Source organism: Talpa occidentalis, unplaced genomic scaffold (assembly GCF_014898055.3).
Source record: "Talpa occidentalis isolate TD23 unplaced genomic scaffold, MPIMG_talOcc4v2.1 talOcc4.11, whole genome shotgun sequence".
Lineage (NCBI taxonomy): Eukaryota > Metazoa > Chordata > Mammalia > Eulipotyphla > Talpidae > Talpa > Talpa occidentalis.
Window position 1 is genome coordinate 59,521,987 of NW_023601104.1, and position 26,610 is coordinate 59,548,596.

Genomic DNA, 26,610 nt, shown 5'->3' on the forward strand with positions numbered 1-26,610 from the left:
TCGTGCTTGTGTTTGAAATTATTGCACCATACAGAGTTGCATATTCTCTAGAAATAAACCTTTCTTTATTGATTCTTTGGTATGTTTTCTTCCACAAGTTAACAGAAACATTTTTACTGGGCATCTGCATCAAAATTCATGTGCAACTAGCCTGCCTAGTCAAGCATTGTATTCTTTACTTTATATTCAAGACAGTTGAATGATTCTACTTAGTTTGAGTGGCACTCTGCCACACATATATTACAGTGAGAGGGGAACTTGGAAGAATCACTGAAGCTAACTATACATTACATGCATGGTGCACACCAGATGTCTCGCCTTACATTGTTAAGGTTTCATAAGCTACAGTGACATTGTCATTAAGTTTAGAAATTTGATTCTGTTCACTTCGCCATCCTGAAAATAGATGACTCTTAAGGCTGTTGCTTTAACAAATAGAATTTACACACAAAGAATGTTCTATGACCAACACTTGTGAATAATTATGTTATTTCATTTATTCATGTCAATTCAGAAGTAAGAAATCATACCAAGCAAAAGCATGAAGAAATTCTAAAATGTCTTTCACTGAGTTTTCTCTCCTACAGTATTCTCATATAAAACAACCTCTTCCCTACCTTTTTTTTTTCACTCACTTTTTGAGGCATTTGTTTCTTGTGGTGTGTACTAACATACATGAATGTAAAATGCCCAAAATTTAAATGATATATAAGATAAGCATTATTCTCATTTGAATGTTTATGTTACTTGGTTATATAGCTTGAGTTTGGCTTTGTGGTATAAAGCTGGACATGATGATCTTTCCTTAATTATGCCATTAATGACTTTGTGACATGGAGACCTAATAATGTTTACACCTGCCTGTGTAATGCTGTGACAGTCTATTATGGGGAAATGCTCTTGTTTTTAGAGCATTGCTTTCCCATCACACCTTAAATGCTACAGGTATTTTAACCACTGACATTTTACAATGATTATAAATTCACTAGACTAAAATTGCTCTTTTTTTTAACTAGGAGAGGGTGTTGGGATAATTAGCATGTTCAATACTGTTTTTTTCATTTGCTTATGTATTTTTGAATGAATTCAGCTTTGACATTAATTACTTAATACTTTCTGTATTTATATAGATGGATGTTTTGTCAACAAATTTTGAATAAAATCATGCTACTATTATGTAAATACTTTTGGCTTTTATTGAGTTACTACTGTTATCTCATTTAATTTTGCTCTCCTGTTCACAGTTTTTTAAGAAACATCCCAGAGAGATGTCTTTCAGTACTAGCCATCAATACTTCTTCCCTTCAACATACATTTCTCTTGTATTATGGGAATATTTGAATGAAGATTTTTCTTGGGTGAGCAAATTGATGATTGATTCCCATAGAAAGTTTACAAGTTTGTTTATTTGTTTTTTCCCAAATATGATTTGGTAAATATGATTTGGTAAATTGAATTGATAATTCTAATTTTTATAGAGATTAATTTTTTATAATATGTTGTTTTTCCCAATCGCTTCTATTTCTTTTCTCTATTACCTTGTTTTAGTTCAGGTCTCAGCTCCCACTTACCCTTTGAGGTGACAAATATTTAAAAATGCTTAAGGTAGGGTTGACAAATGTATTTATCCTTTATTTCATTTTAATTTTGAGTATCTTCTGAGAATACAGAAATAGAAAAATACTGTATTCTCTACTAGGATTTACTATTGTATACTTTAAGCTTTACTCACTGTTATCAAATAATTATATAAAAAGAATGTTTTTAAAACATAAGAAGTCATCAGAATTCCAAATCCACTAAAAGGCTCTAAATCAATATTATATGCATATGATGTGTAATTTATTTAAAATGTTTATACTTTTCAGGTGTTAAAATTTCTACCAAATATTAAAAAGACTGCCATGATATTAAATAACCTGCAAGATGAAAAATGAAGTAAATATTTTTGTGACTGACTATCCTTTGAAATTTACTTTGAATCAATAATTCTTTTCCTGCCCCAAGTCTATGATGACTTGGTAATTACTTTTCAATAATAAGTTACATATCATTGCAAATCACATGCAAATATTAATTCAGTAATTAAAATGTCTCTCACTTGTATTAATCAAAAGTTCCCTCTTGGGGAGCGGGCACCCACGGCCGGGGCAGACCTGGCGCGGGGAAGTGTGTGCCTGTCTCCAAATCGCCATTTTAGAACAGGGACCTTTCTTCAGTAAAGACTGCTTGAAACTGGCAGAAGTGTCCCAGAGGAGTCAGAGGTGAGCTGGAAAGTTTGCCCAAGCCAGGCCTCTTCTGACCAGCAGTCCTAGCCCAGAGGGGGAGTGGGCACCCACGGCCAGGGTAGAACTGGCACATGGAAGAGTGTGCCTGTCTCCAAAGCGCCATTTTAGAACAGGGACCTTTCTTCAATAAAGACTGCTTGAATCTGGCAGAAAGCTCCCTGTGGAGCCAGAGGGAGAAGGTTCCCTGTGCAGTCAGAGGTGAGCTGAAGGCCCCCAGAAGCCGGGTTCCACCTGGCAGGAAGTCGGAGCCCAAGGAGGACCCAGAGATTTGGAACCCAGAGTGCAATCCAGCTGCCCCACCTCCAGGGAAGTCTGTGGGACTTCAAGACGCACATTTGTAACTAAACACAGGAGGAGAGATTCTGTGACAGTGACCATTAACATACTCAAAGTACCACTGCCTCACTAGACTTCTGGCATAACAGTTTTTGACTTGTTTGGATTGCCAGCTTCTGAAACTCCCGAAAGAACACACCAAAAAGATGCTAGCCAGTACCAGCGGCACAGTGTCCCAATGCATAAGGCAAATTAGAAGACAGGCAGCAGGGAAAAGGAAAACTACAAGCAAAGCAGCAACGCCTCAAAAAAAGACACACCACACACACAAAAAAAAAAACCACACCACCCACCAGCTTGCAACTATGGTGACTTGGAAGAAATTCTGAGCCTTCCAGCCAACATAACACTAATATCAAAACCGAACAAGGACAACACAAAAAAAGAAAACTACAGGCCAATCTCCCTAATGAACACTGATGAAAAAAATCCTCAATAAAATTTTAGCTATCAGAATCCAACAATATATCCATAAGATAGTTCACCACGACCAAGTAGGATTCATTCCAGGAACACAAGGATGGTTCAACATCCGAAAATCAATCAACATTATCCAACACATCAACAAAAAGAAATATAAAAACCATGATAATATCAATAGATGCCAAAAAATCAATAGATGTACTTTCAACAAAGTGCAACACCCATTCATGATAAAAGCCCTTGAAATTCTTGGGATACAAGGAACATACCTCAACATCATAAAGGCCATCTAGACAAGCCAACAGCCAGTATCATTCTCAATGGCAAAAAGCTGAAAGCATTTCCATTAAAATCTGGAACAAGACAAGGATGTCCACTCTCACCACTGCTTTTCAATATACTACTGGAAGTCCTAACCAGAGCAATAAGACAAGAGAAAGACATACAAGGAATCCAAATAGGAAAAGAAGAAGTCAAAGTATCACTATTTGCAGATGATATGATAATATACATAGAGAACCCCAAAAACTCCACAAAAAAACTAATTCAACTCATCAATCAGTTCAGAAAAGTGGCAGGATACAAAATCAACACGCAAAAGTCAGTAGCCTTTCTATACACAAACAATAAATCTGAAGAAGAAGAAATAAAAAAAAAATCCATCCCTTTTATTATCGAAACAAAAAAAATCAAATACTTGGGAATAAATCTTACAAAAGAGGTAAAGGACCTATAAAAGAAAACTATAAAACACTGTTAAAAGAAATAGAAGAAGACACAAAGAAATGGAAAGATATCCCCTGCTCATGGATTGGAAGAATAAACATTATTAAAATGGCCATCCTACCAAAAGCAATATACAGATTCAGTGCTATTCCAATAAAAATTTCAATGTCATTCTTCAAAGAAATAGAACAATTATTAATGAAATTCATATGGAATCACCAAAAACCCTGAATAGCCAAAACTCTCCTGAAAAAAAAAGAAGGGAATGGAGGCATCAGACTCCCAGACTTCAAACTATACTACAAAGCCATAATCATCAAAACTGCATGGTATTGGAACAAGAACAGACACAGAGACCAATGGAATCAAATAGAAAATCCAGAAATAAACCCACAGATTTATGGTCAACTAATCTTTGACAAAGGAGCAAAGAATATGCATTGGAGCAAAGCAAGTCTTTTCAATAAATGGTGCTGGGAAAACTGGGTCACTACATGCAAAAGAATGAAGCTTCACTACTACCTAACACCATGCACAAAAACCAACTCAAAATGGATTAAAGAACTAGATATAACACCTGAAATCATAAAATACATAGAAGGAATATAGGCGAAACACTACATGATATGCACATCAAAGACATCTTTACAGAAACATCACCTGAAGCAGTGATAGTGAAGGCAAAGATAAACAGCTGGAACTACATCAAATTAAAGAGCTTCTGCACAGCATAAGAGACAATAATAACCAAAACAAAGAGAAACCCCACCAACTGGGAGAACATTTTTGCACACAGTGATAAAGGACTGATTTTTGCACTAATGATAAAGGACTCATCACAAAAATCTACAAAGAGCTGATGAGACTCAACGAAAACAAAGAAAATAATCCAGTCAGAAAATGGGCAGAAGAGCTAAAAAAAAAACTTCTCTGAAAAGGAAATGCAAATGGCCAACAGGCATATGAAAAAAATGTTCAACATCACTTGTCATCAGGGAAATGCAAATCAAAACTACCATGAGATACCATCACACACCAGTGAGAATGGCACATAGTAAAAAAACTAGCAACAACAAATGTTGGCAAGGTTGTGGAGAAAAAGGAACTCTCCTGCACTGTTGGTGGGAGTGCAAACTTGTCCAACCACTATGGAGAGCTGTGTGGAGATTTCTCGACCTACTAAACATAGAGCTTCCATATGATCCAGCAATTCCACTCCTAGGTATTTACCCAAAGGACACAGAAACATCAGTTCCAAAGAGCACCTGCACCCCTATGTTTATAGCAGCACTATTTACAATAGCTATGCTTTGGAAACAGCCCAAATGCCCAAAAATAGATGACTGGATCAAGAAGATGTGGTACATGTACACCATGGAATATTACTCAGCATTCAAAAAAGATAAACACATGCAATTTACAGCAACATGGATGGCGCTGGAAGGGATCATGCTCATGAAATAAGCCAGAAAGAAAAAGAAAAATACCGGGTGGTCTCATCATAGCAGGAATCTAGAAAACTTAAATAAGGGACCAGGAAAAAGAATAACTATAAGAAAGAAAATATCAAAATCAACAAACAACTATGAACCAGATTCACTCTATAGGGTGTGGGGGGTGGGGAAAGGAGGGCTTGGGGTCAGAATAAGGGGGTTGTAATTGTATGGGGAATATAAAAATAAAATTTAAATTAAAAAAAAAGTTCCCTCTTGATTCAAAATGGTGGCCTCTTTCATCCCTCATTGTAGAATTTCTCTAAACTTGGAGACTGTATTTGAGAGCAGGACTTGGTTGGTTTTTAAATTTTTCCTTAGGGCCTCCCTGGTGGCGCAGGTGGTTGAGCACAGAGCTGTGAAGCTGTCCGAAGCCTCTGCAGTGCTGGTTCGATCCCCGCTGGCTGTGGAGATACCCACATAGTGGGGCAGACCTCTCCTGCATGCCTGCTGCTCCCTTCAGCAATGTATTTCGGTTGGTCACTCCATCTCTGGTGAATGCTCTTACCCTCCTGCATATCTGGCCTGTATCCCGGATCTTGTATAAAAATTAAAAAAAATAAAAATAAAAATAAATTTTCCTAGCACTTAGATTTGTGACTATGTAAGATGGAAGTAGTATGTGGGAGAAGGAGGCATGAGTGTCACATGTTTCTTTTCTGATGGAGCATGTCAAGGTGATCTGGCATTAGTATCCATTGAACCTAGCACAATGCTTGAAGAGAATACTTTAAGTACTACCTGCTGTCTTCTGGTGACCTACTGCTCCTTTTTCAATCCCTCCAAACAGGTTTTAGGTGGAAGTAGGAGGTCAAGTAGACATCTACAATTCCCTTTCTACCACTCCACTTTTTTTTTCAAATGCATATAGGAATTTAATATCTCTGTGAAACCTGGCATCTATTATCTTAATGCTTAAAAAAAAAAAAACAGCAGAAAGCATCCACATTTGACATTTGTTCCTTAAGTATCTGACTGAACTCTAACTTGTTAGAGCTCTTGTTGTTTTGTTTTATTCCTACCTTTGAGAATAGACTCATAAAAATTGCCATTGCCCTAGAAAATGATGGATATTTATAAAACTTTAAAACTAGAAATATATTGGCAAATAAGTTTTCAGAAAAGTTGGACAATTTTTAATCCACTAGCCATTTTCAATAGTGTGCCTCTCACTAAATCCTAGCATTCAACTTTTCATTACTATTCTTCTGAGAATTCCATGAGTTAAAAGCGGATTGTCTTGCTGTTTTATTTACATGGGTTTAATGACTAGCAAGATTGATCCTCTATGCATATGTTTACTGGCTAACTCTCAGGATTTATTACCCTGTCACTTGTCCAGTAGCTGAGATAGCAGTTTTGCTAAATGCTTTAAATATATTCAAAATAATATATAGTAAATTATATATAGAAAGCGTAATATAAATAGTAATTATCAAAACATCACATAAGAATTAAGGTATAATCAACATATTTGGGGCCAATCTGCTATGAACCTTATGTTATAAAGAGACAACTTTTATCAGCAGTATTTTACAAATATTTCTAAATTACTGCTTTTATGAATTTATATATATATTTCTTGAATAGTTAAGTTAAAAACAGTAAACACTGAGTCTGTTATTTGCAAATGAATTTAAAATATTACTTGAGTATAATTTCCATCTTTGTAATTTCCATCTTACTACCCAGAATCATTTTGCGCTATTCAAGCCTTCTGTAATATCTTTCTGTAAAATATAACTTTATGTTTTCATTCAGATCCTTGATATTACTTGTTAAGCTTGATTGTATCAAGTGTTCCATTTATTGTTATAATAAATAACAGTTTTATTATATTTTCTAGCTGTTTTTACTAGTTTATTTGAAAACTATTGATTTAAGTATATTGGCCAGATAATTGAACTTTGTCTCATATCTAAGTGATTCTTTTAAGTATTACTGGAAGATAATTATATATTATATTAAAATTATTCTCATATTTTCCAATAACTATAATGTTTTTATTGTGTGTTGTCATACATTAGTGGCTGAGGTTTCTTGTAATAAAGTAATTTTATGATCCTAATTTGAATTAATATATTCCTGTCTGATTAATATTGTTGATTAATTGAGTGCATTAATTTCAAAAAGCATCTTTTTCCTCCTAATAATGAATATTTTCTTATTTTGTGTTTTATCAGAAATGCTTATTTTTTAATAAATATATTGTCCCGAGTTTCTTCCACTCATCTTTCTATTCTAAAATGGTTCTACTATGCAAACATTGTCATTTATTTGGGGGTAGATTGATTTTGTAAAGAATTATGACATACTTTTAAGAAGTCTGATCTTTCTTCTTACTTCTTCTGATCTTACTGATCTGATCTTACTTACAAGTCTGATCTTACTTCTGACTCACACAAAGTTGGTCCCAGGAGAGAGAATCACTCATCCATTTTCTAAAGGATACAGACCTTCAACATCTAATAACTGACAGATCCTGAGACAAGAAAAAAAGAATTTTTTGGTTTATTTTCAAGCATGATATTTTATGTTTCATTGTTTTCTTCCCCCCATTACCGTTTGTTTTAGAGTTAGTGAAAATTCCCCTAGATTATAGAAAAGAACTACTATTTTTTAAGTAAGTTTTTGTATCTTTTCCAATGATAACTGATTACTCTCACAGAACAATTTTGATTAGTGTTGGCTTTTGGAATTTTTCTATCACCTACTTATATTTTTATCTGAGTGGAATAAGAGCAATGGGGATATTTTATTTTAAACTTCCCTGAGTTCATGCTGTTTCTCAAATTGTAACTCAAAGTGAGTGATTGTTGTCACTATATAATACTCAGGGAAAATGAAAAAATAATCATAGTTCCAGAAATAAACCGATGAAAATATGTTGCTTTATCAGGATGTCTCTTACTAAAAGTAAATGAAAGCTTGAGTCAAATTACTTAAACAACAATATAAGGTGTTCTTTCTCATAACATGTAGAGAGAGCTTCTTTGTTTATTGATCTAATGGCTAAACAGAATCAAGTGCCAAGGTTCTGTCAGTCACTCTTCTGTCTGTGTTGTAAATTTCCTCAGTTTATTACTAGGTCTCTTTATAAAAGGTCACTTGCCATTGGATTGTAGATTGACTAGTTCACATCTGGTAGAAGGAAAAATGAGAGCACTTTTTCCTCGTCCCTTTTTCCTAGTCTGATTATGCCACCCTAGTATGCGAGGGGAATCTACACTACCAATAACCTCAGGAATATGTTTTTATTGATTCTATGTACTGGCCCAGTATGGATTCCTGGACTAATGGAGAATTTCAGATTCATAATGATAGATTTCACTGAGTAGGACTCACATTAAAGCTCATCATTGATATAAGAAAGGGAGGAACTCAGAGTACATTGGGATGTTTGCATGGCATGTGCTTCCCTAAATATCATTATTCCCTATCTGTTTTGAAAGTACCTGTGTGTTTTTTTAGTGTCAATAAAGGATTTTAAAAGTTGGAACTGTTTCTTATCTGTTAGTATTATCCTTTTAAGACTTACTAGTGTTTTGTATTATTTATTTCATAGATATTTGCTATAAAGGGATATTCCTTATTTCACATTTTATTATTTTTGTAATATTTTGGAGCTATACCAACTATGTTTTTTGTCACAATCATAATTTCATTTTTTTTTTAATTTCTTCCTTCACAGACAACATTTTCTTTGTCATTTTCATCAACCTGGTACTGTAGATATTCACCCTGCTTATATTCATTTCTGTGGTAATGATAGGCATTTACATTATTTTTCATTCCATAAAACTTGCCTTAATGTGCTTTGTTACTTTCATATATTTTTTACTACTAGAAATAAAATGCTTCTGTATTTCTAAAATGTTTGTTGCTTATGGGATAGCAAAAGGAGCTCTGTACTGCTCGTGTAACTTACAATAGAGTTTGTGTTTTCTTTGGAATCTGAATTATTACCTTATGGTGGAAACAAGAAATATGTATACTTTTTAAGTGTCCATGTGTTCTTAGATTGATTGTCATAACAAGCATGTATTGGCAAAATTTCATTTGTGAAGGTCTATCTCCTAGACCTTAGGTCTTTGTGTCTACTTTACTGAGTGGTGACCTGCTTGGCTAAGGCTAAGGCTAAGGTTTACATGCCTCAAGTAGGAAGGACTTTATTCCCTGGCATGCTAGTACTTTCTATGAGTTAGAGCACGCAAGGTTAATTGGGCATATACATTAATAAAGAATTTGCAAATATCATGACTAATTTTGATATTATAAAATAAGTTAAATATAAATTTTCTTCATAAATTCTCTTCAATTTAATTCTTAGTATTAATCTAATTCGTAACAGAAATATGTGAACCATAAAATATTCACTTCAGAAATATCTGTTTTTAATTTAGTCGATACTTACAAAGCATTGGCAGAATACCACCTATGTACAGGTAGCATGACAAGCACTGAGGATACAAAGATGGCTAAAACTGTCTCACATTAAAGGGACACAGAGTCTACTGTGAAAATGAAAATAATGAGATAATCTAATACACTGAAGTTATTACAAAGATTATGCAGAGAACATTGACTATAAGCCAATTTGGGGAGACTCAGAAAAGCTTCCTAATGGTGCTCAAGCATTAGCTGAAACTTTAAAATGTTTACATTTCTTGATAATTTTTATTTAGTTCTTAAACTAAAATGGATTTGAAACCAGAATGACTGTGATGAAATCTTGACATAATTAACCTAGCATGTAAGAAATGGATTAATAAATTTTCATTTTTTCAAGAAGTCAGGAGCAGAATTATTCCTTATTCTCAAAATTGCCTGTTATTTAGGTAGCAAGAAAAATTTATAGATATGTGACAAACCTTGAAATCAGCTAGAAATCACATGGAAGTTAGCAAGTTTAAGGTGAAGTAAACAAACTTGTCAAAAAGAATTTTTTTCCAGAGGAAGAACATTACCCTGGTAAGTTCCTAAAGTGAAGACAGGACTGAACAAGCCTAGGCTAATGGATATAAAATAAATAATGCTTTTAAATAATCCATTGGTTCAAGAAATAAAACATCTCATTTGATGCAAAATGGTTTCTATATTACAAATAGCATCCGCCAACTTTCTTTCCCTGGTCTTCCCCCCAACCCCATTCTTATTAATTCTATTGAATGCTTGATCCAGAAGAGTCTGTTTTAGTATTTTTCCTTTGTGATCAGAGCCCCTATGCCATATTACTGTTCTTCTAAAGATTATCTTGCATTTATTTGCCTCAAAGTATGCTCAACTTTAAAGGGAACAGGTTTGTTGATGTTCTTTAAAATATTTCCTGTAATAAGATCATAGCTTTCAATATGATGTTCTTATTCAAGTACTGACATTTTATTGCTTTTATCTTTGATAATCATTGTCTTTTGTAGTTTACAAAGTACTTCGATGTATGTTTTCTAATTTTATCCCTAAAACATTTTGAATTTATTGAAACAGTTTCAAATCAGTGCAGTGAATCTTTCACTACATTATATGGCTCATTATATAGCCTTTGATTCTTGGAAATTGTATTATTTTTATTTTCTCCCATGATATCAACTAAACACATTTACCAAATAACTACCTTACTTTTACTGACTTTCTTACTTTTAAGCCCTTCTGTTTCATGTAGTTCATATAATTCCTCAAATGACTTCTGTTAGGATTGAATCTGGAGAACCTAAGGGAATGGGGTAGTTGCATGGAGTTGAACAAAATACTGATAGGAAAGAAGGAGAAACTATAAGGATGAGCAGTGAAAGTTACACCCTTACAACTTTAACGTAGAGAATTCATCTTGATTCTTGTCTTTACTTTAGTAGTTAATGCAAAGGCACAATTCAGAAATATTTTAAGATTCAGCAACATTGTTTGAATAGGTTTTCCTGCTTTCTTAGTAATTATTACAGGGAAGGTCTGACTTCTGGATGTATATATTTTATATTATTATTTTAATAAGAAGCTAATATTTTAATTTTTTTTCAGGCAACATTGGTTTACAACACTATATGTTTCAGAGGTGTGGCATTAAACTTCTTCAGATGTATATTAACACAACACACCAACCACTAAGGCAATCATAGTCCCTCTCTATACTCTATTGGGCACCTCCACAATTTTCTCACCATCATTCCCCTCTCCCATTGGTAGCCTCAGTTTTACAGAGAGATTTCTAGGGTTGGTTATTGGCTTGGTGTTTTCTGACCCTTTGTTTTGTTTTTATATATTCTGCATATAAGTGAATCTATCTGGTATTTGTCATACTCCATCTAACTTATCTCACTTAACATTATTCCCTCTAGTTTTATTCATGTTGTCACAAATGGCAAGAGTAGTATTCCATAGCTGAATAGGATTCCATTGTGTGTGTGTATGTATATATATGTGTATGTATATGTGTATATATGTGTATATGTGTATGTATATGTGTATATATGTGTGTATGTATATATATGTGTATATATGTATATATATACATACACAATGGAATCCTGTATATACACACATATATACACACATACATACATTACATATGTAATATATATAATATATAATATATATACACATACACACCACATTTTAAGCTATTCATCTGCCCTTGGGCATTTAAGTTGTTTCCATTATTTGGCTATTATAAATTGTGGTACAGTGAACATAGGAGTGCATATATCCCTTCATGCTAGTGATTTGGCATTCTTTGGGTAGAAACTTAGGAGTGGGATTTCTTGAGCATATGATAGTCCTATTTTTAATATTTTGAGAAACCTCCATTTTTTTTTTCACAGGGCCTAGATCAGTCTACATTCCCACCAACTGTGTATGAAGGTTCCTTTTCCACATCCTCACTAACACTTATTTCTGGTCTTTTTGATATGGACCATAAAGTGATATCTCACTGTGGTTTTGATTCATATTTTTGTGATGATGTCCCTATTTTTTTCATGTCCCTACCTTTTTTCATGTCCCTATTGGTCATCTTTCTGTCTTCTTTGGAGAAGTATCTATTTAGCTCTTGTACCCATTTTTTGATTGATTTGTTTGTTTTCTTTTTTGTTGAGTTGAATGTATTTTATATTCTTAACACAAATTAAAAAATAGTGGCATAGAAATGGGGTTATTTTGTTAAAAATATTAGCAAATTGCTATATGCCTAATACATGTTATATATACCTCTGAGACTAAAATAAATGATTCAGTTGATGTGGAGTCAAGATAACAATGTATAATTAATAATTATTTAGAAAGCATTATAAACACAAATGAGATGTTTTGACAATAAAATTATTTTACATAAGATCAAATAAATCTACCTTTAGGAAACATAAGGATTAGTTTATACATTTTAAAAACAGGTCAATTTTTATGCTTTAATACTCTTAGGATGGTGTTCCAAGAAGGAAATGTCTATTCTATACTAGTCATTACAATAATCATATATTAAATCCAGTTTTCCATGCAATCATAGAGGAAATTCACAAAATGATCAAATCAACAGAAAACCTTCTGACTCTTTTAAAGTAACCATCAGTTAACCAAAATTGGTTTTATTCGAGGTTCCATAAGAGAGCACTTTAAACATTGCACAGAGAAAATCTTCCATGACTTTGACAAAGGAGTTTCTTCACTTTCTAACTTTGCTATAAAATAATGTAAGGATTATGGAAATGATAACTGTAGATAAAATAATATATTAAATCAAATTTCATGCAACCAATTTTTTTACTAGTCATTGGTGCATTTATAAATTTACTCTTTTTTATCATAAAGCTAAATCCTATGTAGTTCTGATTGATTTTTCAATTTTGTTGTCATTTTTGGCTATGCCGGGAGATACTAAGAGATCCACTTCTCAAATAAAAAAATTAAAGTTTACATTATCAGTCAACTCTTAGCAATTGTCAGAAAGTAAAATCCTATTTAACATAAGAGTGTGGTGTTTAATTTGGAGTTTTTGTTTATCAATTTTTTAGGATGGTAAATGACCCTCATGTATTATAAGATGTTATCCTTAATATCACCTTAATATTACAATAGGATAAGAGTAAGCTTCTCTTTTTCAAACTGGAAGATAAATATATATTAATGTATTTATTCCAAATGCTTAAATTTGAAATAATGGAAGGAATGTGCAGTGACCTTGATATAAAAGCAGATGTACTTTCAAGAATAGTGTGCTGGTGCTTAAGTTGGGGAATGGATGGAAATAGGCTGTGGGGAGAAAGAAGAGAGTAGAAGGAGATAGATTTAGAGAAGTAACTGAGTGAGGATGGTGAACAAAGTGTAAAGTGTTAGTCCCTTTTTTTTGGTAAAATGGAATAATTCATTGAGTCTATTGCAAGGAATTTTTTAAAAGATTTTATTTATTTATTTTTGTGTAGAACTGGGGTGCAGGCCAGAGGTTCAGGAGGTGAGAGGCTTCACCAGAGACAGAGTGGGTAGCAGAACTGGCAGATCTACTGAATACACTGCTAAGGGGATCAGCAGGTAAAACAGGAGAGTTCTGAGCCACATGTGTATTAGCTCCCTGGCCAAGGATCAAGCTCAGGCCATGGTGGTGGGAACTCAGGTCATGGTGGTGGGCCATTGCAGTGTTAGCGCTGAGACTTAACCCCAAGGCCACCAGGAAACCCCAATATAAAGGAATTTTGTGAAGATTAAAATAAGGTAGTTATCTTTACTACAAAGAATTTACCATAATTTCGGTCAAATAATTAGGTATTATGATAATTATTCTTTAAGTGTTTAACCTTGTATGCACACACGTGTGTGTGTAGAGGGGGCTGTTTATAAACAAGGGAATGGTACTACTTTGTTTTGACATGTATACATTTATAGAAATATGTAAATGGAAAAGTTAAATTCTGGGTGCATAGTTCTGCATGTAAAACTCATCACTTTGGTTAAAACAAAGGCTCAGGCCTCCCTGGTGGTGCAGGGGGTTGAGTGCAGCACTGTGAAACTGTCTGCAGCTTTTGCAGTGAGGGTTTGATCCCCAGCCACCAAGGGAGATACCCACATGGTGCAACAGACCTCTCTTGTCCCACCCGCTTCTCCCCTCAGCGGTGTTTTCGGTCCATCTGCCTGTTCTGTTCCCCACTATGTCTCTGGTGAATCCTCTCACCCTCCTGCACCTTTGGCCTGTACCCCAGTTCTTGTATGCATAAATAAATAAATCTGTAAAAAAACAAACAAGCAAAAACTCACCTAGAGCTCTCATGACATATTTAGAGACTTGTGGGCTAAGGCTTCTGAAATAACAGACATGTTTACAAATTAGTCAGGGTTACTGCATATAATAGGATGTTGAGCAATGAATGATGATAACATAAATTTTAATATTTTAATGAAAAAAGTCATTGATAACAGTGGTTTTACAGCACTTAGGTGATAGTAATCTCAAAATAATTAGATTTGACATCAAAATATGGAGATGAAAAATGTTATTAATAAGATAAAAATGCAAATGTACAAAGTGCAATGTTTTTGTATTAAAGAAACTATAAAGGTTAATTGGGAGGAAGAAACTGAAGAAAAACTTAATGAGGATTTGGAAATATTCAGAATATTGTTGGGAAAACAGAATTTGAATCAAATGCCTAAATCTACTAAAATTCACATAGACACTAATAATAAACCTTGTAGGATTTTCAAAAGTATTGTAGTACATGTAGAAACAGTTAAGACATTTTAAGTAGGCACTTGAAAATTTGTTTTTTATTATTTTAAATAACAATCACTTATTGGTGTCACTTATGGTAGAAAAAAGTTCCTGCACTTCTTTCTTTGTGAGCCTGGATAGAGGTTTGTCTATTTTATTTTTTTGAAGAACCAACTTTTGGTTTCATTGATCTTTTGGATGTTTTTTTTTTTTTAAAAACTTTCTATTTCATTTACTTCTGCTTTGAATTTTATTATTTCCTTTCTTCTACTGGCTTTTGGTTTTTTTTTTTTGTTGTTCTCTTTCCAGTTCTTTAAGGTGGGACATGAGGTTATTTCTTTGTGTTTTCTCTTGTTTCTTGATGTGAGCCTGTATTGCTATGTGTTTTCCTCTTATAACTGCTTTTTCTGTGTCCCATATGTTCTGGAGAGCTGTGTCCTCATTGTCACTCATCTCAAGGTATTTTTCAGTTTCTTCTTTGATCTCCTCATTGATCCAATGGTCTTCCAGTCATGTGAGTTTCAATCTCCATGAGGTAGGAGAGTTGCTTGCTTTTTTTCATGGTTAATTTCCACTTTGATGCCTTTATGGTCAGAGAAGGTAGTTGTTATGATTTTGTATCTGTTGATCTGTGACTTGTGTTCCAGTATGTGATTGATTCTGGAGAATGATGTGCACTTGAGAAAAATGTGTACTCATATTTTTTGGGGTGTAATGTCCTACAGATGTCTGTTAAGCCCATCAATCTTGATCCTTATTTAGAGCTCTAGTGTCATTGCTTATTGTTTGTCTCATTGATAGATCCTTGGGGAGAGTGGAGTGTTGAAGTCCCCTATTATATATGTATTTTCTCTAATGTCTGTTTACAGAGATGATAGTAATTGTCTGATATATTTTGGTGCTCTGTCATTTGATGAGTGTATATTGATGAGTGTTATGTCTTCTTGATGTAATCTTCCCTTAATCATAATGTAGTGACCGTTTGTCTCTTTTTACCTTTTTAGTTTGAAGTCTGTTTTATCTGATATAAGTATAGTTATTCCTACCTTCTTTTTTTGACCATTTGCTTGTAAGATTGTTTTCTATCCTTTTATTTTCAGTCTGTTTATCTTTTGTAGTTAAATGTGTTTCCTGTCACAGTCCGGACTTTTCAGATGTCTCGGGATTCTCTGGGCTTTGTTGTCTCCAATCTTTTCCTCCCTTTTTCTAAATGAAGTGGGCCAGCTTTCTGGGCATGAGAGGGGAGAAGGATTCCAATGTTTTTTTTCTCTTCCCTTTTTGTCTTTCCAAATTTCCTCTGCGTCTGGGTGAATCACCAGTGAATCACTGCTACGTGTCTGGGTCCTGTTATTTATATAAATAACTATTATAGTTATTTAATTAAATAACTCACTGTTATTTCTCCCTAGCAGGTGTTTTTATGGGAGAACTTGATCCTAGAGTCTCTTTACTGCCATGTTGATGACATCATCTCAGCATTTGAAAATTTAAAAAAGAAAATAAAATTTTGAATGGGTAATAGTTTGGTGAAAAGAAACTATAGATTTGTACTATTACAAAGATTAGAATATTTATGCAAGACTATACAAAGAATTAAAATTCCCCATTTTTCCTTTTATAAAAATGTTTACAAATGTTGGGCTCTTTTAATTTTGAATGAATGGTGCAAACAAGGTCCTAACAGAGTAGAAAGGAATGTCAGACCCTAAACCTTACTGAGCAACATATCCAATGTTAGCTTTCTACTGTCCAGAAAGCCCATCTTCTGCAAATTTAAAATGAGTAAAAACTAAAATATGCCTTTTAATGGAAAAAGCTAGTGTCATGTTTTTCTTAAGTTCTTAAATTTGATCTTGCCAAAAATTGTCTTAGTGAAATTATATACGCTAATAAAAAAAAAAACTTCATTTCATTGATATACCTAAAAAACAGCTTTACTTCTCCTTATTATCCTATCATTTAGTAATTCAGTCACAGGGAAAATATCCTTATTTTTTTGGTCTGTGTATTTTTTATAAGTTTTGTGGCATTAAGTAGAAATTGTCAAAAAATGAGCCAGCTTTTATAATCCTGGAATAGTCCTGTTTTTCTTCAGTGATAAATAAGTGTGGAAATCATTTTGCACAATGTAAAAACTTGGTGTTCTGATTTTCTAAATATGCTGTCAACCTAGGAAAAATTATTATGATGATAAAGGAATTAATTTGATGGTTGAACACTCTTTTTTTCAAAATAATTTATATCCCTATTTAGATTTAAAATATTCAAATGATGAGACCTTTCTGGTGGCCCAGGAATTACGTTTCAGCTCTGTCACCACAATGGCCAGGTAGCTAACCCACACATGGCAGAGTAGACCTCTCCCGTCTAACCTGGTGCTCCCCTTAGCAGTGTATTTCAGTAAATCCACCAGTTCTGCTTCCCACTCTGACTTTGATGAATTCTCTTACCACCTTCCTCTCCCCATACCACACTTCTGACCTTTGCCCCAGTTCTTCTATGGAAAAAGGAAAAAAAAAAGTAAAATAAAAAAATAATAAAATAAAATGTAAAATGGATTATAAAAGGTTCAAAGCTACTATAAATTTATAGGTAAATTTCAGTTTTCCTTGTATCCTCATACTGGTTTTATTTATTGAAATAACTTAATTGACTAAAGAGAAATTTGACTTAATTTTACTACAGGGCTTGGAATTAAAAGCTCTAAGTTTTCTCTTTGATAGTTGCCAGTCACATGACTTAGAAAAGTTATATTCTAAATCATATATAAATATATGATATATATATATGATTAAAATTCCTGGTATACACACACACACAATATACATATACACATATATAAATTCCTGCTTTATATTTTTTATAATTCCTGCTTTAGATTTAAAATTATATATTATTGCTTTTCTTTTAAATGTTTTAAATCTTTTGAAAGAAATACACATTTCTTTTAAAATACTCATAATGTTTTTTAAAATATTGTGATTTTTTCCCACATAGTAAAAAACTTGTATTAGTTCCAATAGATGAAACAGGAGAGGTCTGCGGCACCATGTGGGTCATCTCCCTGGTCTGGGATCGAACTTGTGCTGCAGTGGCTGTGGACAGCTTCATAACATGGAGACTTAACCCCTTGCACCATCAAGGAGGCTCCAGGAAACAATTCTTATGACAGTCAACAGTAGCTTTGATGATGGCACTAATGCATTTTTCTTTGATGCCTTTTTATACAGGAAGAAAAACCAAATGAGAAAAATATAGAACAACATGTATAAGGCTCTCATTACTCTTTAATGTGTGTCCTGATGTATCAAATGAATAGTATTATGCCCATAGGGCGCTTGATTAGAGGAATGAATAGTGATCCATTTCCCAGTTAGATAGTGTATAAATAGGCTGTATACCTATGATGATACTTTAAGTGTTCTATTATAGATATTTTACAACTATTAGAATGACTTTAAAGACCTACTGTCATATAAAATGAGATAATAACTTCTTGTGTGCAGTCAGAAAACTTAAAATTGTTGATTCTGCAAACATTCATTTCATTATCTTGCCTTTGTTAAAACATTGCCTATATCTGGTATGCTCTGATACCTTTTCATATTTAGTTCAAATGCTATCTTTTTCATGATATTCTTTATTTATTTAAAGCTTTTCAATCACCCTAAACCATATTAAACTAATATGACTTTCCACTAGTATGTTAGATGATCCTGCATCATAGGAACTAACATAATATTCTATCTTTAAGTTTCTGCATTGAGTCATATCACATTCCAGAAGCACAACCATAACTCTGTTAGGAAACTCAATTTGAATGGATTGTCAGACTAACAGGAGAGAAGAGAATTCTTAAAATACAAAGCTTATTTTGTATTTTTTTAGAAGATTATTTATAAAAGAACTGGTACAGTCAGAGGAGCGGGAGGGTGAGAGAATTCACCAGAGACAGAGCGGGTTGCAGAACAGGCAGATGGACCCAAGACACTGCTGAGCAGAGCAGCGGGCAAGACAGGAGAGTTCTGCTGTGCCATATGGGATTCTCCCTGGCTGACCAGGATTGAACCTGCACTGCAGAGGCTGTGGACAGCTGCACAGTGCTGCGCTCAAACCACTGTGCCACCGGGGAGGCCCACAAAACTTATTTTGTATTTTAATTTTATTTTGAATAATTGTTATAAATGTTCAGTATGTGAAAGATAGGAAAATAACCATCTACTAATCAAAATCGTAATACACATGTTGTTCAAACAAGTTTGTGAGCAGTATCTTTGCCTACCAGCTAAAGTGAAAAAAATTATTACACTGAACAGAGTGACTGGGAATGTCTTGGTTCAGTAGTTGGGAATAATAAGTCCTAGACTGATCACTGCTCCAGACCCATAAAACAAATCATAAAAACAAGACCAAAAAGAACAAACAACTTGCTAATAACTTAGCTGCACCTCAGAACAAAGCTAAAGAACAACTTTAGGAGAAATATTACCCAGCATGGATCAAAATAAAACTCACAATGTCAGGAATCCATCAAAGATTACCTACCAGGCATGCAAAGAGGCAAGAAAAGACAACTCATAATGAGGGAAAATAACATCAATCAATTAATATCCAGAACTGACACTGGTGTCTGACCTATCAAAAAATTCATCAAAACAGTTATCAATATTATAATTAAAAAGTAGAGATATGAAAGATATTTTTAAAAGGTCAAAATCAAACTTCTAAAGATAATTAGAATATCATTTTGAATAGGCCTTATGATGTCAATGTTGAATGATCACATAGGATAATTCTTATGAAGAATTTCTTAGCAAAAGAAAATCTTCAAATCCTATTGTAAAAAGGCTCTCTAGAACAGAAATCATGTTTAAAGAACATAAAATCTGGTTCCAAGGACCACTTTTAACTTACCTAGAGATGGGATTTACCTGAACAGATGCTCTAGTACTTTAATTTGAAGTAGCAAATGAGGCCACATTTATGTGTGGAATTAGCTCATATAATCGGCGAAAATTGGATGTTGTACCCATTTTCACTGTTATGGGGATTATGCTATGAGACACCCCAGATGTTACTCTTTGGCAAACAGTTGTTATTTTTTGTTTGGGACTCAGAAGATTATTTTATGATTCTGGATATGTACCAAATTTACTCTCTAAGCGTCTGGCAAAAATTTAGTCAAGCAGATAATATAAATGGATTTTCTTACTAACCAGGTTAAGTGTAAAATGACAGTTCATGTAGTTTGGGAATCCTTCATGAATAACACTACCTTTCTCTTGCAGGGTGATGTACTTCGGTGTTTAATGAATGATGGCTGTTGATTGAACAGAAGTCTCCACGTTCAACATGAAGACAAATTTCTTAATTTATACTGTAAGTTATAATTTCCTTTGGGGGTCCACTTCCTTTCATTATTGTATGTGATTCTAATAGATGCTGAAAAGCAGACTGCTTCTTATCCAACAGTAGTAGTTGTGTAGATTTGTTTTTTCTTAAGTTTTCATGATGTCACATTTCTTTTCATAACTTTAATTTGTATTTTAGATAGTATTTATTTTTAATTTATTCATTTAGAATTCAGACCAATTGTTTAATCTTAGCAATGAACTAGTTAGGTGATATGAACATATGTGTTCCATCATTCTTCCATCTTGGTAGGATATTCAAAGTTGGTTTTATCTAGCTATAATATGTCATATGTGGAAACGTTCATTTTTGTTCTAAATAATGTTGTCAGTAGGTGAAACCTCACTCTTTATTCCAAGGACTTAAAAAATTCTCTGATAATTTGGATGGATGTTTCTTCCCTTGAATCAAATAGTGGGTAATTTCTCTAATCAATAACCACATCTTGAAAAGAGTTAGAAGTTGCCTTTATCTGTTTCAGTACCGAAACAACAACCAGTGCAATATCCATTATTGGAATTGCCATTTAATTAACATCATGCTAGTTTCCTTTATTCTATCATGATCCATCTACTTTTGCAGAAACCAGGCAGGTAGAATTGTTGGGGGGAAAGGATGTCCTGAACAAACTCCACAAACAGATTTTATGGGCCCCACCCCCACCCCAGACCAAAGAGATCCAAGACACCAAGGACTACAAATCCCATAATGTCATCACCACCGAAGGGAGGGTTGCTGGGAACTGAGTTAAGCAGCCAGGCTTGGTATATAACTAGACATGTGTGCCTTGAGGGTGTTTGGTTTTTTACTGGCTTTCAGCATGTTATTGGGGTTCCAGCGCAACAAAACTGGTAGGACACTAAGTTATCTCTCTCTTTCTCCCTGAGTTATTATTTTCTTCATTTCCCCTTTAGTAAATAAACCCTTTATCAACCTTTTTGTGTGTGCCTGCAGGAGAGTCTCATTATAAGTCTCCTTAAAGCATATGGGTGAGGACCCACATCAGGCCACCCCATTTCACCTTGAGGTTGCCCTGTAACTGAATGACCAGGTATATGAATGAGCTATGAAGTGTGATTCTAATCTCTGCAATGCCACCCTTCATGTGGAATTGCTTCTCTTGACCATTCCTCTGCTTCTTTTTCTGCAGATTTGTTACCCAAAGTTCCCAATGTTCTGATAGCCGCAAAATGCATCTAAATCAACTCTTTACAGAGAACGCAGGTAAATAACCAAAGTTTGAAGCTACAGACTCATTGAAATCTTTGTCAGGTAAATTTTGGCTTTAGTATAGTTTAGTATAGTTATCACTTTGCCAGTCTAACTTGGCAATTACCAGAGTATATCATATAATATAATAATGGGGTTTATTTGCATATAGTATGGAAGGACTTTCAAAAGATTTGGGTATCTTCTCTTTCCCAGTATATAAGATAGTTTGATAAGTGGCAGAAAGTACATTTGGAAGACAGGAGAGTGGAACAACTTCCACTTAGTATTTAAAATTCAACCAAATTCATCATTTATCAATCATTTCTCTAAAATTATTAAATGAGACTTAGTTATAACTTCTAAGTTTTAACACAGGAAGTATTATTCCTCCTATGTTAAACTAGCATGCCAATGGCTACCAAGGAAATATACTTTATTCATATATACATTTGATTTTAAATTGATTCCATATAAAATATATTGCAGTAAAGTAGAATGCATAGAAGGAAAAAAATGTATAAAGTCATGTGAGGGATTAGAAACCAGATGGAACTTTGAATCACTAGTTTTTGTTCTTTCCTGGTCCTGAAATTAAAGTTATTCTTGTTGGCTATCCATTCATCTTGAATTATATTTATTAATGCATCCTTGCTTTCCATTTCAACCTTTCTGCTAATAACAGCAATTATATCTACCTTGTCTCTGAAATCTGAGTAGGTAAAGTGTCTTCACTTTTTTTATCCAGAATTCTAGGACTCACAATGAACTGGTGAGATAATTTCAAAAGAATCATCTCATTCTGTCTGCTCTGCATTGTATGATATAGCCAAAATAGAGCTTCTCAAAGACATAACCATGTTAATTCATTCACTATTGACTTCATAAAGGAATATCCTCTGAGACCTCTGATAAACACAGTAGCTGGTGGATATTTTGTCTTGAATAAAAAAGAAAAGAAAGAAATTCTAACGTGCTTGCTACCGTGAGGCTTAATTTCTTTAACAACACAATAGAAATTATCACCACAAACAAAGCAATACTTACTCTCACATAACTGCTGATTAATGCACTTCTAGTGTTCCATTAGAGTCTGCTTTCTAGAACAATTTCCTTTTCTTTTTTTTTTAAGATTTATTTATTTTTATACAAGAACCAAGGTGTAGGCCAGATGTGTGGGAGAGTGAGAGGATTCACCCAACACAGAGCGGGGAAGAGAACAGGCAGACTGACTGAAATACACTGCTGAGGGGAGCAGCAGGCGAGACAGGAAAGTCTGCCCCACCATGTGGATATCTTTGGGGCTGGCTGGGATTGAACTGGTACTGCAGAGGCTGTGGACAGCTTCACAGCACTGCGCTCAACCACTTGCGCCACCAGGGAGGCCCAAACAATTTCTTATATCAACACTGTTAGTTTAAATTTACCTGAAAAAAAAAAAAGTATTTAAATGTAGATTAAATTATTTGGGAAATGACTCCAGGAAGTTGAATGAGGGAGTAAGAAGAGTAATTAAGGAAGTAATCAAAGCCTGAATGCATTGTTGAGGGATTTCCAGGAGCAGTAGAACTAAATTCACTGTACTTCCTAATGAGTGTTCAGAACCACTCCCATAGGTGTCTGCCTGAAGGACAGGAGTCTGAAATATTTATCCACCGCTCCCATTAGCCTTGTTTGGGCTTTAGCTGGAGGAAGTGTTATGTCTTTTGTCTTCTTGTCTGTGCTTGTAATATTTACTAAAACACCAAGGCAAATCTGGGGGAGAAAAGAAAAATAAATACTTGGTCAGCATTTGGGGACCAAATTCTCATGTGAGGTGACTCTGCACTAGTAATGTGTAACTGTTATTGCACATGTGACTGAAATAAAAAGGTGTGTTTGTGTATGTGAGGCTGCGCTTTTATCCAAGCCTAAAGAGAAAAAAGTTGTTTTTAATATACAAAAGCTCAGAGAATACTGTAATCTTGAAGTCTTTTTGAAGAATATAGGCTAAGTTTAATCCAACCTAGAGTAACCTGATATGAGTGGCCCTCTCCCTGCCCTATAACAATAGAACTGTAGAAACTTCAGCAAAAGGACCACTGAAAATTAAATATATTTAATTGAAAGTGCAAAGCTTTTTGGATGAAAGCCCAAAAGTTTTACTGTGAAACTGAGGCTACAAGATGGGGAGGAGAGAGGGCAAAACACTGGGGAGAGGACATAGTGGACTATGGTGTAGGACTGTGGTTGTCTTGGTAAGGAGTGCATTATGGTGACATGCAGATGAAGAGAGTGATCGTATAGGGTGTTGTAAAGTAATGTTACCACAAAAAAAAAACCAAACACTATCAAAGGCAATGTTAAAAAGAAGGTATATTAAGTATTATACTTGAAAATATAAGTATTCGCTCATAAAACCATATAAAATATAAATTTGATGTTTGATATATGTTCTTGGGGATCAGTCTCTGCCATAATGTTGTTGGTTTTCTATGCAAGTTATAATTTTTCTCATCTGTAAATGAGGAAAATAATACGACTTTTATCAGATATAGTTAGTATTAAATAAACATTTTCACATACTAGACTATGACATTGAAAACTTCACAGAATGTTTAGTATTTTCTACATTCTCAGTAATTGTTAAATATAGTTATCAACAGTTAGATCATTTACTATGCTGGCAGCTATAATTGAACAAATTCACATATATCCTCATCTTTGTTCTTTCAAGATATCAGGATATATGACAAACTCACCTATGGTCTGTAGCAGATGTCCATAACTAAGTAAATTCTTGATGTAAAACAATTTTATAAGACTATTGAATTTGAAGGTTAATTATAAATTGTTAAATTTTTCCCTTGCTGACTTTTCTAGTTATTGACCACTCAAGTCTTAAACTATACCAAAATACCCTATCAAATATTGTAAACTAGAAAGGTTATTGTAATTGTTGAAATGTGGTTAATTAAGGCAAATTATGCCCAGAGACTTGGAAGTGCTTTTGTTATGTAGAAAGATGCTGAGCAGTTCACACCCCTCAGGAGGACAATTCAACTTCCTTCCTGTCTTCACTGACAACTCAGGTCCTCTTACATGCTGAGAACAATTACAGACCTGGCTAGGTAATGTGAGATCTCACTTCAGCAAAAGGGTTGCTCAGTATCAACTTACTTTCTCCTGTTGCTGCCCTGGACCTATTAATTGTGTACAAATTTCTTATCTTCTATACCATTTGTAACTACAACCATTTCTGGTCAATTGATTCAAGCCTACTATCTCAGTTTGGAGTTTTCTTGTCTGTTTTCCAAACAATGAAACCTCCAATCTATCTAAGTTAGCCTAGAACTAATGCGCAGATAAATATTTTGTCCACTGTGTGTGTGTGTCTATGTGTGTGTATGTATTAAATATACCTCAAAATATTGAAGAAACTTGCCTAAACTCAGAATTTTGGTAGAGGAAAAGCTAAGGATCCAGTTTTATTTTTTGTGGTCTCACACATTTCTCTGTGTAATATGCCATGTTGCATTCATTTCCCACATAACTTTTAGCTCATTGGACTTATAATAATACATTTTGAATTATGGTGATTTAATTGGAATAGAAAGTATAATTACAGAATTTGTTCAAGGGTAAGGTTTAGAGATTGTTTGGTCCAATCTTCTCAGTCAATATGGGAACATCGTTTAAAGGAGATAATTCAGAATTTCTCTGATAGTCTCCGAAATAGAGATCCCTCCCTCAAACCTTATAAACCATCTAGCAACTTACATTATTGGCAACTTTCTTCATTTGAATTGTTCTGATTTTTTTTCATACATCTGTTTGAGCTTATCTTTAATATATGTACAGCTAATTTGCTAATATGTATGTGAATAAAATAATTTGAAGTTTGGTGAGAAATATAAAGAGATTCCATATGTTGTATACTACATATAATTGCATGTATCAAACCACACACACATAATTACAAGATGACAAAAACACTAAAAGAGGATGAACTCAAAATTTAATTACTTTTATATGAAAAGAGCCATAATTTACTTTTGTCTCACAACCTAATTTTTATATACCTGTATATCTACTTCCACCTAAAAAATATGACTACTAACAGCATACCTTTCATACTTTCCATTCATTGGAATCTCCCTCACATGGACTTTCAGGATATCCAGAGCTGTAACAAATGATATTTTGTTTTCTGCCATGAAATATTTGAATTATGATTTTCCTAATTTGATGAAAAATAATAAATTGCATTGTATATAATATTTTTCTACATTGTGTAAGACATATGCCTATCTTTCTGATTCCCAGACACAATCTGTTATAGTACTTGTGTTTATCATTATTATTACTATCAATTCATTTTGTTATTATTATATATTTACCTCAAAAATTTTGAGGCATTACAAACATAACATTCTTAATGGATCAGTATTATATTAAAACTATAAAAAGAGTAGTAAAATAAAAGATATATATTTTGCTAGTTTAAATTTTAAAATCAATAAACCAAAAAATACCATTTAATATGCTATTACAAAAGTTAAAGTATTCCAAAAGTAACTTAAAAATGGGTTTACTTTTCCCTTTGGAATTTTGAAATTATAGGCATTATTAAGTGAATACCATAGAGGACACCTCTTCTATCCGAAGAACACACCAGTATTCCTGTAGAGATTTATAGTCAACATACTACACCTTTTCCTCAGCATATCTAAGACTTTAAACTTCAAGCAACTCTATAAAAAATTAGGGAAAAAAAGAGGTGAGAAGGAGAAATAATTGCCATTTTGCCCATATCATGCTGAGAAAGTCAGATAAGGCTGCAATTTACTTCTTTGTTACAATTATGTCTTTTCTAACAAATGAGAAACTGCCTGATATATTTTAGTTATAGCCATTTTACTTATTTATTCAAAAAACTCCTCAGTATCATACCCATCTATTGTGTTGTTGGAAAAGTTATGATGTCTTTTTTTCTATGTTGTTTGTTGCAAAAAAATATATCATGACTTTTCTGACAACCCAATAGAATAAAACCTAC